Source organism: Harpegnathos saltator, unplaced genomic scaffold (genome assembly GCF_003227715.2).
Source record: "Harpegnathos saltator strain DR-91 unplaced genomic scaffold, Hsal_v8.6 scaffold406, whole genome shotgun sequence".
Classification (NCBI taxonomy): Eukaryota; Metazoa; Arthropoda; class Insecta; order Hymenoptera; family Formicidae; genus Harpegnathos; species Harpegnathos saltator.
This window is the reverse complement of record NW_020230213.1, coordinates 261,906-276,319: the sequence shown is the minus strand read 5'-3', so window position 1 is coordinate 276,319 and position 14,414 is coordinate 261,906. Positions and strand designations below refer to the sequence as shown.

Genomic DNA, 14,414 nt, shown 5'->3' with positions numbered 1-14,414 from the left:
CAAAGTTTCCCTCCGCCGGGCCAATGAATCGACCGATCGTGAACTACGGCACGTGCAGCCCTTCGTTATAAGTTGCGAGGACATTGACCATGGTAGCGTCTTCTTTACATATAGCATCACGCAGTCGACTGAGTCCGTTTTTATGGAAACTTTGGAGACAGTGCATAATTTGGCGTCCGTCGGAGCTAGCTCGACGGAGCGTGAGCGTTCGTTTTTGGAAATTTCAAAATCATCAAATTAAGCAATTAATTCAGGGCGCTATTGGAACAATTGGAATTCTTGAGACTAAATGGAGCAAAAAAGTCTAATACCACTTTTTCTTTTGACAAATAGTTAGCGAGACATCGTGAGTTAAATATTGAAAAAGTTATCAAGTTTTCCTTAACCGTTTGAGTCCCAAGCAGCGCGATCGCGCTGTTCAGATTTTATGTCGAGAAAACCCAGTACATTTCGATCATTGTGGACAACTGACGGTGCGTTACCGATTGTCGAAGTCGCGCGCTCAGATTTACTGAAGCAAGTATATCACACCGATCCTTTTAATGTAAATAGTACATTTTATAATAGGTAGAATAATACTATAATAATGCAATAATACATTACAAAATAAAAATTTTTATTTCATTGTTATCTTCTCAATAATTTTTATCGAACAAAACTTGAAATATTTATAAATTTACAGTACGCATATGTAATAATACAGATGTATTTTATAAAATAACGAATTACAAATTAACAATATTTTTGTGTTATGAACAAATAATTTAAATGGAGAGTAACAATTATAATTTGTAACATCGGTGTTTATCAAAACATGTTGGATGGATTCCTTTTGCTTCGTTGCTCCGTTGCTTCGTCTAATCATTTTGAAACACACAATTATTAACAATGAGAAACACTTACGCAAGAATACGTCCGATCGCTTTGCAAACTACAATAAATGTGACAGAGCGATGAGAAAAAGACGAGAATCGCGTTACCTAACAAATACAAGAAGCGGTATTGGTCCGATTGGGATTCATCGATGTAAAATAAACAAAGCGCTATCGCGCTGCTTGGGTCTTTTCATACTCATTTATAGAAAGCGCGATTGCGCTGTTTGGGATTCTTCGACAGTGTTTTTTCAATACCCCCTGGGACTCAAACGGTTAAATATCTCAAAAAATATTAAGTAAATAGAAAAATGTTTCAGACAAAAGTTGTTCAAATTAATTGCTAGAAAGAGATAAAAAATTGGAGTATCCATTTAAGATTTTTATATTGATCTTGACTGAACTTTTCAAGATTATTCCAAAGTCAAATTCATGGAATCAGTAAATAAATCCTTTGAAGTCCTACAACTTTTATCTGAAGTATTTTTCTCTAAAATGTCGTGTTAACGAAAAAATCGGGTGACCCGGGTGGTCTGAAACACCCGGTATACTCGTGTTCGTAAGCTGTATTTATATTTAATTACTTTTTATGTTATTATTAGGAGTGTGATCTGGTTCTGAGGGTTTCTGTCAAGAACTGATTTATTTAAACAAGATAATGAACGAATACCTTAATCAAAATATTTTCTTCCATTTTTTACAACTTTCTCCCAACTTTCTGACAACAGATAGATTCCACGACAATAACAAAGATTCTTCTTCCAAGTTGATCAAATTTATAACAAGTTTTCGTACTTGTTCATAGTTATGAAAATGTATATTCTGTGGAACATGTTGCATCGACCGGAACAAGTGATATTCGGATGGAACAATGTCTGGAGAATACGCGGGATGATGCGGTAAGACTTCCTGTTTCAGTTCTAATAGCGCATATACATCATACTTGATAATGCAACATGAGGTCGAACATTGTCGTGAAGAAGGATATGCGTCGTTTACTCGGAATTCGTTTTTGGTCCAATACTCGCTTCAACTTTGTATAATTGTTGTCGATAACGATCAGCGGTGACAGTTTTATTCGAATTTAACGGTTCATAATACACAACGTCTTCTTGATCCCACCAAACACACAGCAATACTTTTGAACCGTAAATATCGCGCCTCGAAGTGGATGTTGCTGGTTAGCCTGGATCAATCCATGATTTTTTCGTTCGGGATTATCGAAATAAATCCATTTTTTATTCCCAGTAACAATTTGATGCGAAAGCCTCTTCATTTCTTGTCTGGCGATCAACGGAATGCAAATGTTCAACCGGTTTGGAATGACAATGGATAATTGGTGTGGAACCCATTTTCCTTTTTTGCGAATATCTTTCTCATATCATGTAGACGTTTAGTAACTGCTGTACGGCCAACATTTAATGCTCCAACAAGTTCTGAAGTGGACTGTGCTGGATTTTCATTCAATAATGCTTGCAAATCTGCATTTCCAAGCTCTTTTAGTTGTGCTGAGCGATTTTTGTCGTTAACATTGAAATTATCACTTTTGAATCATCTAAACCAGTATTAACGTCTCGTAATTGATGGAGCAAGATCAGCATAAAATTCCATCAGAATTCTATGATTCTTCAGCCGTCGTTTTCTTCCGATTAAAAAACAAGAGCAACGTATGTCGAAAATGCTCTTTAGGAAGCTTCATTTTTAAGATGGTATTAACACGATTTTTACTGCGTCTATTATTAGTAAATGACTAAGTATCACGGATTAATATTAAAGCATTAAGAAACAACAGCTGTGATTGAAATGTCCGACAAAACTGACATTAGTGCCATTTCTTGCAAAACTCAAGTAAATCAACTATTACTAACGTATTACTAACGTAATCGGTTGGTCTGAAATGGAAAAAAGTGGAATTTTTCTAAGGCACGCGTCGCATTTATATCGTATATTTACAGCTTATAAATACAAGTTACAAAATAAGAAATGAGAAAACGAGACGAGAAGAGAGAAAGAGAGGGAAAGATGTCTGTCGCAAGCTCCCAGCCGCAGAATCGATGACGCATATGTGAAATCAGCATGCTAGAAGCGAAACTTAATACGACGATTATTGTCGATATATTTCCCACAAGGCGGGATCGTATCTCAGGGATATCTAGCAAGAAATAACCGCGCGGATCCTGCAGACTGCAGATTTATAATATGGATCCGTCGATGCCAGGTACCTCTTCGCCCTCCACCTCTCTCTAGTCGCGTCGTTCTCTTCTCGCTTATCCTCTCTCTCTCTCTCTCTCTCTCTCTCTCTCTCTCTCTCTCTCTCTCTCTCTCTCGCTCTCTCTCTCTCTCTCTCCTTCCGTCTCTTTCTCGCGGCGGATCATGATCTGTAAAATTCCTTTCGGGCACTCACACGTGCGTGCATTCTCGTCTCCGCCTCCCGAAAAATCTCATACCTCGGATAGATACACAAGGATCCGAATTTCCTCGGGCGATCGGATGCGTCATCCGTCTGCCTTCACGTATGACTACGCAATTCGATATCACGCTCGCGAACAAGCCCTGTCAGACATACGTACCTATCGCCATATTCGACGTCGTGCAACCACGCTCGCGCGTTTGCTCCGCGATAAGATCCCTTTAAAGAAGCGAAATATTCAGACTCGCAAAGTACTGTATACTCGCGGCAGAGACGGGGGCGCATGAAACGTGGTAAAAGGGAGAAAATGCGAAGGAAAGAAGGCGAAGAAGAGAGAGAGAGAGAGAGAGAGAGAGAGAGAAACGGAGTGTCTTACGAAACTCCGTATGATGCGGAAAGAGCACCGCCGCGAAAACAGAAATACGCCCGTAGGGAAAGAGATTAATGTTGTGAAAAATTTTACGGTGTTTTATTTCCTCGTGAATCGTTATTCATTATTAAGTCGTTTCTTTCGGTTGTTCTTTCGAGAGTCGAGAGCATCGGCTTGTATTTACAATAGACGAGCAACTTTCGCGGCGCGCTTGTTATCCTGCGAGTGTTAAAAACAGTTTTAACATCTGTCCTATTTTTGTCGGCAGATATTTCCACTTTTTTATGCGCCGCTGTTTCGAACGTTCTAACGCAGCAAAGATTGCACAGCACAGAGTCAGGAAACTTCAGTCTGTCTGTCTGTCTGTCTGTCGGTCTGTAGCAGCGAATAGGAAAGATGGTCTGACTTTGTAGACAGCTGTACTACTGCTCTCGTGTCTTCGGCTCTTTGACGACCGAAGCGCTCTTATAACACGACATTCAATTTCATGATCGACGTATATTTCTATTCATCCCCGAGATACACCGAATATTATATCCCTCACGTGACTGCAGGTTAAGTGCATTATCAGTTTAGCGATGTCTCTCGAGAGGTATGAAATTGCTGTCAAGGATTCGTCATTTTTCCATTAAATCGTCGTGAGGGAGAAAAAAAATTTGGCTGTCGAGAAGCAAATTCAACAAGATCCCGTTAGATGTCTGAAACTTGTTAAGGGGCAAATTATACGAACAGGCCGTTTCTAAGGCTATTTTTACAATTTTCTTAACAGAAACGATAGGATCAATGGACTTGAAATTTTCACAGTATATTCACTGTGTAATATTCAAAGCATAAAATAAATTTGTTACTATCTATATGGAAAGTATACATACGCATAAAACTTTAAACGCGTTTATCTGGAAACACCATTTTCTTAAACTTTCTTAAACGACACGATTACGCAAAAACTACTGAACCGAATAACTTGAAATTTTTACACAATATATAGTAGACATGTAGTTTTCCGTCCCTACCTTGAACACAGTTATATTTTATTTTATTAATTTTTTTAAACATGATCACAAGTTGAAAAAATATTTGATACTTTCTTTTTATACAGTCATTATTTTTCCAAACTTGGCTTCATTGCCTTCATTTTGGTACGGGCTATAATGACAACCGTATATCTTAAAAATCTTTCTCATTTTTCTGATTTCAGAGTAGTGACAGGCCCGGAATGATGTCGACAACAAACATAGAGCTCGCAAACGGATAACTGCATTTTTATCTATAATTACAAATTGGATCGGTTCTTGTGATTCAATAAAATTTATTTTATACTTTGAACATTAATGAATACACTGTCAAAATTTCAAGTCTATTGATCTTACCGTTTTTGTTAAAAAAATTCGTAAAAGTAGCCTTGAAAACGGCTTTCCACATGTAATTCCCCCTTTTTCGCCTCTTTTCGCACAATTCCGTCTTTTACCTGACTCGACAAGATACGACGCGATATCCATCGGGGAAAAAATGCCCTACTCAATTGCATGTACAAACGCACGCCATTTGTAAAGATCATCGAGGATTCGCAACGAAACCGAGACCCCGAGGGATTCGTAATGGGCACGTGCAATCTGTATTCTCGCGAGCGAGGCGTCGAAGCAAGACCCGAGCGCTCGTGATACGGTTTAGCGACAGCTTAGCGTTTCGCGAATACACGTACATTGAAATGCTAGTAGACGAAGTTTAAGTAGGCGGCATCGCGGAGTCGAGGGGTAAGCGTAGTAAGAAGATTAAGTAACTTTCTACTTCGTGGCCCGGGTCTTACGGGCGGAAGACTAACATCCAGCAGAGAAACTGATAATGACAGTCGCCGTGTATTAAGGCGAGGCATCCGCGAAATCGAATTAATCCCGCTGTATTCCGTTTTATTATCGGACGTTAAGCCCGGCTAAAGTGGAGAATCGTGTCTGACTAAGTAAACACGTTACCTTTAAGACGTCCCCGTCGTCCATCTCGTCGCCCAACGACAGCGTGTTGCGCGTATGATTTTAATTCCACCGCCCTTTGTTTACTCCGCCCCCCTCCCTTCCCCGTCCTCGAAATGTAGATATATGCAGATATATTAACTTATATCCCGGCGTAACCGATGACTATGTCGTGATAAATAAATGTTTAACTCTACGATTAGAGACCAAAGACAATGGAGATGATCACGCGAGTGACATCAACGTTAGCCAATCATCGTACACACCTTTCGCTTCTTATTGTTTAAACTTATTACGTCATCGATAGGTAACGAAAATCAGTCTGTTTTTCTTTCGTTGCATTTCGTGCGCAATCTAGCATTTATTAGGATTCAGTTTTGTCCAAGACATTCCAATTACAGTTATTGTTTCTTAATGCTTTAATATTAATTCATGATATTAAAAATGGAGCTTCCTAAAGAGCATTTTCGACAAGTGTTATTTTGTTTTTCAATCAGAAGAAAACGGCGGCTGAAAGTCACAGAATTCTGATGGAAACTTGTGTGGTGATGTTGCTCCATCAATTAAGACATGTGAATATTAGTTTAGACAATTTAAAAGTGGTGATTTCAATGTTAACGACAAAGATCGCTTGGGGCAACGAGAAAAACTCGAAAATGCAGATTTGCAAGCATTATTGGACAGAAATCCAGCATAATCCACTTTAGAACTAGCCAGAGCGTTAAATATCGATCGTACAACAGTTACTAAACGTTTACATAATATGAGAAAGATTCACAACAAAGGAAAATGGTTTCCGCATCAATTATCGAAAAATGTCATTGCGAATCGTTGAACATTTGCATTTCATTGATCGCCAAAAAAATGAAGAAGTTTTTTGTATCGAATTGTTACTAGGGATGAAAAATGAATCTATTTCGATAATTGCAAATGAAAAAAATCATGGGTTGATCCAGGCCAACCAACAACATCCACTTCGAGGCGCGATATTCACGGTTCAAAGATATTGCTGTGTGTTTGGTGGGATCAAGAAGTACTGTTGTGTACTATGAAATGTACTATGAAATGTTAAATCCAAATGAAACTGTCACCGCTGGTCGTTATCGACAACAATTATACAAATTGAAGCGAGCATTGGACCAAAAGCGATCACCAATTGCGAATAAACGACGCAAAGTGATCCTTCTTCACGACAATGCTTGACTTTATATTGCAAGCGTGAAGCAAACGCTATAAGAGTTGGAATAGGAAGTCTTACCGCATCTCGTGTATTCTTCAGACATTGCTCCATCCGATTATCACTTGTTCCAATCGATGCAACATGTTCTACGAGAGGACACACACTTTCATAATTTGGAACAAGTACGAAAATTTGTTAAAAATTTGATCAACTTGAAGGAAGAATCTTTTTATTGTCGCGGAATCTATCTGTTGTCAGAAAGATCGGAGAAAGTTGTAAAAAACGAAATAAAATATTTTGATTAAGATATTCGTTCATTATCTTGTTTAACCCTTTAACGCCCGACTTTTTTATAAGTGTTTTAAGAATAAAATTTGAGTTTTTTTTAACTGAGACTATATAAGTAGTGATAATAAAAAAATAATCAGGATTTTATATCTACGAGAAACTACCTTTCCAATATAAACTAATGTAAAGTAAAATGTAAAGTAATAGTCTACTTGTGAACGAATAAATTTGTATTTTTTTTGTAAATATAACGATAAAAATGATAAACATGGATACACTCAGAGATGGTTATCCAGATGGAAAAAACCGTGAAACAATTACACGGAAAAGCAGCATCAATCGTTTACTTCTGAATAAATGAGTACATGAAGTTTCCGCTTTTCGTTTGTTGGTTTCGTTAGTTTGGTTTTTTTTATCGTTCGTTTTTTGTTTACTGATAAATATGATTGGGATCCTAAAAGCATATATGAAATGAGCAACCTGTGCAGAGAAAAATGAAGGATAATCTATACGACATAACTTTGATAGTCAGCTTGACATTTTTGAGCTGAAACTTTACTATATTTGTGAGTGAAGTTTATTATTCAGAGCGTCAAACTTACTATCACTCAGAAGAATATCTTATTGATCACCATTTAGATAGTCAATCGTCCCTTCATTTTTCACCGCATAAAAACATTTATTGTAGGTCACCAGGTTTCACGAAAATAGATTGATTTCTTGATTTTCATGCCCACTAAATTGGATTCGCCATTTTGAATTTCTGTATTCTTTTAATTTCACATTTTACATCTGAGAAAGCTTCCAAATGTATAAAATTATAACAGATACCAATCTGTTCATTTATAGTGCACGTCTAGATGTCAATAACAATGCTAACTATGCCTACTTGGAATTTGACAATACATGTTATCATTAAAACTGAGCTAAAAACAGACTAAAACGGATCTGCATACAATATATATACCATTTTTTAGAAGGAGACTTCATCTCTACAGTGATGCAAAGAAAACGAAAATATCTCCTTTTTTGACTAAGTTATGGATTCTTAAATGCGTTTCTGGTAACTGTAGTTATCAGTAGGCGTTAAAGGGTTGAGTAAATCAGAGAAAAAATCCACAAAGCTAAATCACACACCTAATATAATCCCTTTTGCTCTCTTTTGTACACCGAGTCCCGACGTTATTATATATATTTGCTTGTATCCAATTCCTAAAGTGTACGCTAGTTTCTCGCCAAAAAGAACGGACCAAGTGAGTGGAAAAATAAGTAATCTCGGAGGCAGCTGGCGAAACTCAACGAGCTTGAGCGATTTTTCGTGGTGCGGGCGTCGCGTCGCTTGGAATCCCTCTCTCGAATGCGCGCTGACGGTCACTCTGTCGCCTGTAAAGTGCTTCGCAGAGATAAAGAGCGAAGCCAAGTCAGCTCCGCCGCGTTACGTTTACTCAAAACTTCCTCGGGCGTTTCGGCGATATTATCAACGGCCGCGAAGTCCCCGTAATTTCGCACGTGCGTACGCGGGCGTGTCGCGAGCCGAGAGCGCTTTCCGTCTTTTTCCGAATTTCCGCCGAACCGAACGCTTTCCCCGCGTTGAATGCTCGCATCGATACAACACGACGGCGACTGGCCGTCATTTCGCCGAGTGAAACAAATTCGCCATTTCGTTCATTTCGCGAGCGCGAATGCCTCGAGCAGTCGAGCCCGCCTCGCGGGCGGGCGAGCGTGCGTTCTCGCTCTGCGAAAATTCAGGCGAAAGCGACTCGTCGTAAAAATCAAGCGAAAACGACTCCCTAACGGGAACTTCAATATTACAAACGCCGCGCTGCGCGTTCTCAGTCACAGCCAATGAAATCGCCCGTTCGGAATGGATGACGCGCGCGGCCAGCCGGAAAATCGCGAGCTTCCGATGGACACGAATCTCTATTACCTGCCATGTAACGCGTCGCGAAATAGCCGGGATGCAAAGTCGTCCGGGATATTTATACGTCGCTTTATCAGTCGCAGACCGCTATCCGGGCTATACTCGCGGGAATGCCGCACACGTAAAACGAGAACGAGTCTCACGCGGGTAGAGAGAGAGAGAGAGAGAGAGAGAGAGAGAGAGAGAGAGAGAGAGAGAGAGAGAGAGAGAGAGGAGCGAGAGAGCGTGCCGAGAAAGACGAGAAATCTCTCCCCCCTCCGGCCGCTGTCGGAAGGTGCGCGCGCGCGTTAGTCTTGAAACTCGATAGTGTTGGGAAAGCCGGGAGAAAATATTTCAAGAAGATAAATCTTAGCCGATCCCACGAGGAGCACGCGCAACTAACTCAGGTGGATTAAGTTCCGCGATATCGTCCGGGGGTTTCGAGTGGGCAACAAATGGACGACATAATCAGGTTGCGCGCGTTGCATTACGCCGCCGAGATTGTGCGGAGTCTGCGAGAGCAGCTTACGACGCGATCTGCAGCCCCTCTTGCGCGCACCCCGTTCTATGCTCCCCATCCGAGCCCGTACGGATTCCATTTTCACGGCATCCTTCTGAATCTTCGAGAACGCCGCGGCGCGCGGCGTTGAACTTCGGCCGGACGAAAAGTTAACGGACTGCCGCGGGCTGCGCGCGATATCGTACGATATCCGAATTCACGTTACGTGCACGTTCGCACGTTCGCAGCCATTGCGGTATCTGTGTACACGTGGTCAAGCTGCCGCAGCGTGTCCGCGGGAAAATCGATGCTGACGGCGAGAGCGGTGTCGTGGTGCTCGTTGAGAAACTCGATTGTGTCCGTTCGCTCGCGACGATCTTCCCTCGTTTCCTTCGTTCCGGCGTTATCGCGGAAAGTTGAAGAATCGCCCTTTCTCGCGAGCACACAGACTTCGAGTGATGGATATGACATATCTACTAGGTGGGTGCAAAAATAATTGCGGTTTTTACATATCGAGTATAAAAACGCGTATATCAATTAAAAATTATATTTATTAGTCAAAATAAAGACCATTGTGTGCTTGCACACATTTGTCTCAACGGAAAACAAGTTTGCTTATTTCTACAGGATAGAATCCTGTCTTGTCTATGGCTGAAGGACGTCCACGACTCTTCTCATCTTCGAGGCTTTTGTTTCCATCGTTGAATTTTTGGGACCAGTATTGAGCTGTACGTTCGCTACTTGACTCTTCGACAAAAACAAGTTTGATATTTCGAGCAGTTTCTGTCGCTTTACGTCCCAATTTAAACTCATCAGCAACAAAATCGCGCGAATTTGCTTTCCTTCCATGATTAATTTAAGAGGTTATATCCAACAATCCATGACTAATTAAAGAGGTTATATCTAATAATACTACAGAGTGAAAACAAGAGACACAAGCTGAAATCAGCAGTGCCAATTTCATTGTTTATAATGATGCATGACTGTAACAAAAGATAACGGTAACTAGAAAAATCACCAAACTTAAAATGATAAAAACCGCTATTATTTTGCATTACCTAATATTAAGTAGTTGACGTCTTTTTCGGAGAAATTGTTTCCGCGTGGAATTCCGCGAAAAATTTGTGTTATCTACAGCCTGATTGTTGGATTGTTCGGAAAGTCATTTTGGTTTTTTGCATAAAAATGAAAGACGATGTTTTTAATAGAAAGAAAAGTTTTATTCTGTTAAATATTGTTCTATTTTATTCTAACACCTTTTGCCATCTTCGAGGTAATAACATGATTAACCACGCTCGTAGAACTTCTGGTCCTTATTGACAAAAAAAATTGAATTAAATGGTTTTTGACAGCTTCATTTGAATCGAAATTTTTACCATCCAAAGAATTTTGCAGCAGCAGAAACAAGTGATAATTGGATGGTGCCAGATCAGGTGAATATGGTGGATGCGGTAGCAAATCCCATCCAAGCGCTAACAGCTTCTTCATTAAATTTGTGTGAGGTCTGGCGTTGTCATGATGAAACACAGTACCTTTCCTATTCGCCAATTCTGGTCTCTTCTGCCTGATAGAATCATTCAATTTGTTCAATTGATGACAATACACATTCGAGTCAATCGTTTGGTTGTTTGGTAGCAGCTCAGAAAGAAAGCATTCCTTTTCAATCCCATTAAACACAGAGCATCACCTTCTTTTGATGGATATCAGCTTTCGATATGCTTCGAGCTAGTTCATCACGTCTGCTCTATGATCTTTTTAAACTTTAATATTGTTATTCATTTTCCATCTCCAGTTATGAGTCACTTCAGAAATGAATCTTTTTCCCGACGTTTTAACTCTTTGGGGCATGTATTTTTCAGAAAATCCGAGTCACATGAAAATTTACATACGGGGGTTTCTGGCGTTGCTGATGACGAATCCGTTATCAGATTTTCGAAATTCAAGATGGCGGATCCAAGGTAGTGGACGCACAAATGAAAAATCGCAATAATTTCGGTGACAATGGGTATTGTGGAGTTTTCGAAATCGCTGATTACAAATCCGTTATCAGATTTTCAAAATTAAAAATAGCGGATTCAAGATGGCGGCCACAAATGTGAAATTTAACTAACCGGAAGACAATGTCGGGTAAATATATTAGAATTCCATGATCCGCCAACTTGAATCTGCAACCTTGAACAATGAGTTTTGGATTCGTAAGCAGCGACCTTCAAAGCTAACTAAAGTACAATTTTAGCTAATTTTATGTACATTCTATGACCCGCCATCTGAAATCCGCCATCTTGGAAAATTAATTTTAAAATTTGAACCTCAGAACCATAATCAGCGACCCAAAAAACCCCCAAATCTTGATTTTGTGCAAAAAATTCACTTATAGTTCGTGGAAAATGATTCTTTTCTGTAAAAATGTGTATTTTTCACACTTTGTTTATTTATAATAAATGGACCACTTATGCAAAACACTTTTCAACCTTTCATGTATGTTCCCATATCATATGAAAAGCTAAAAAACGCAAAAAACCCGACAAGAATCCGTCAAATATGAAATATTTCATGAAAATGTGAGAATAAATAGGTGGTAAATATACTTACCACTATGCCTCAAGGGGCAAATCGCAGATGATAATGCGACGAATCAAGTCCGTTTCTTTGAGAACGTGTGGAATCCAAATATCGAACTTTGAAACGAAACCAAGTTATTTCAAATGCTCATGCACGGTCGAATACTCAACAATTTCTCGTGTTTTTAAATGACGATTTGCGTTCACCAATACCTTTATTTGGTCTTCATCAACCTTAATTGGCCTTCCAGAACGTGGTGTCGATTTTTAAAGTCGAAATTCTCAGAACGGAATTTCGAAAACTAATTCTGACACTGGCGTTCAGTCAACATATCCTCTCCATACATGGCGCACAACTTTTTTTTGCTTGCGCTGCATTTTTGCCTTTACGGTAATAAAAGAGCAAAATGTGACGAAAATGCTCACGTTGGTTTTCCATTTTTGATACGACGCCAAACAAGAACAATTTCACAGATTGCAAAACAACTTTTTGTCAAACGAAGCTTGAAATATGCGTTGTAAAAATGATTTTCTGCTTTAGAATGAGGTTAGCTGCTTAAAAAGGCAACTAATACCATGCACTTGAAAAAACCGAAATTACTTTCCAAACAATCCAATATTTCAGTCTCACGCAGCCTGGAAAACGCGTGAAGAAGCTCTTCCGTCTCAGGAACGGCCGCGGCCGGCGGAAATCCAGAGCCGAGCGATGCGAGCGAACGCGTGCGCAAATATCATTCACTTTATCTCTTATTACATAGCTTGTCCTTCCGTATGATAAAATCGCGGTCGAATCCATCAAATCCGCCGTGACGTATCTCTCGCCGGCAGCCGCGCGAGATCACGGCGGGTCGGTCATAGGGCGATCTATCAATTTACCGTCCGAGACCGCGGGAGGAAGAATTTAGGAAGAAGGGCGGCCGGTTCTCTCTCCTGTCTTATCCCGTGGGAGTCATCTCGTCACGGGAACGGGGGACGGGAATGAGAGAGACGGGTTATAGGTGTGCTGCGCTTCAGGAGACTGAAGCTTCGGCCGCGAAAGGCCCCCCGCTTTGATGCTGCTAAGTAGAATGTCGTGTTTGGCATATCAAGGACCGGCGCACATTAGGGCAGAGAGCGCGATTTCATTCGGCGCATTACCCCTCCCCCTCCCTCCGCTCTCCGTTGTCTCCTGGCTGGAGGAGCCTCGAGGCATCCTCGAGGAGCGCGATTGTCTGGCGAAAAATTTTGCCCGACCGTTAATTGCGCGCTTCAACCAGACGAGCCTGATCCCCCCCCCCCTCCCCCCGCCCCGTCGACTGACGAACGCTACGTTCGGCAACTGTTGGCAAGACGCGTTATTCGAGCTCGACTGTACGCGCGTCACCCCGAGAGGCGGAAAGTCTCTCTCTCTCTCTCTCCCTCTCCCTCTCTCTCTCTCTCTCTCTCTCTCTCTTTCTCATCCTAGAAACACATATATCGCGCTAGGAAAATTCAATTAGCATAGGGATTGACGTCGCATCGCGGACTGATGCGGCAGCAAATTGAATTTGAAATGAACGCGCGCGCGCGCGAGTAACCGCGCGTCTCGTACACGCGCGCGTGTCTCGCGCGCGTGTCTGCCAATAACGTAAGCGGTATTTGTAAAGTTTAAATTTTCGAGAGCGTGCTCGAATTTATTTACCGTGAAAAGCGCGCATAAATTAACGACAACGAAAATACGTGCTTTGCTCTGCCTGTCAACGACTCGCTCGTCCTTCGTTTCGGTGGCGAATCGGCGCAGGGGGGGAGGGGGGAGACGATTTTGCTTCACGCCTGGACTTTCGACGCGAAAATTTATAGAACTCTCTGTAAAATTGCACGTTAATTGGATGGCGTGCGCGCGCGCGCGCGCGCGAACCGTTGCACAAATTAATCCGCCGCGTCGTCTTTCGTTCCCACGCGAGGGAAGCTAACCGGTCCTAATACCGTATTCATAATTCATTAGAATGGCTCTCTCCTCTGCGCTCGTAACGCGCGTTCGCTACACGCTTCTGGAATTGTTCGCTTCTGAGTCGCGACGATCCATTAACATCGCACGCTGCGCAATTTGTATTCGCTTAACTACGGTCTAAACGGCGAGGAGCACGAGGATGTTCTTCAAGTGGATATTCCGGGCGCGCGCGCAAAGGGAGGACACGCGAGGGTTCGATCAGGGTCAGGAGCCAAGGTAAACACATTAAGGATACAACATCCTGCAGGAAACACACCCGGCCAATAGGGGAGCTATCCGCCATACGGCGGCGGCTGCACGGACGGAAATTCGAACGTCTCGCGGATCGGCGGAGATGGAAAAAGTCGCGCGGGTCGATATGTCCCATGGAACTAATCTCCTGTGCTCTCGGATCTTGT

At 41.4% G+C, this 14,414-nt stretch overlaps 1 protein-coding gene across 2 annotated transcripts in view; it reads right to left on the bottom strand.

The window, feature by feature from the left end:
• The window catches only part of LOC105186818 (tyrosine-protein kinase Drl), a 152,445-nt gene that overhangs the window by 94,442 nt on the left and 43,589 nt on the right, over window positions 1-14,414 (bottom strand). The gene's annotated exons all lie outside the window — the stretch shown is intronic.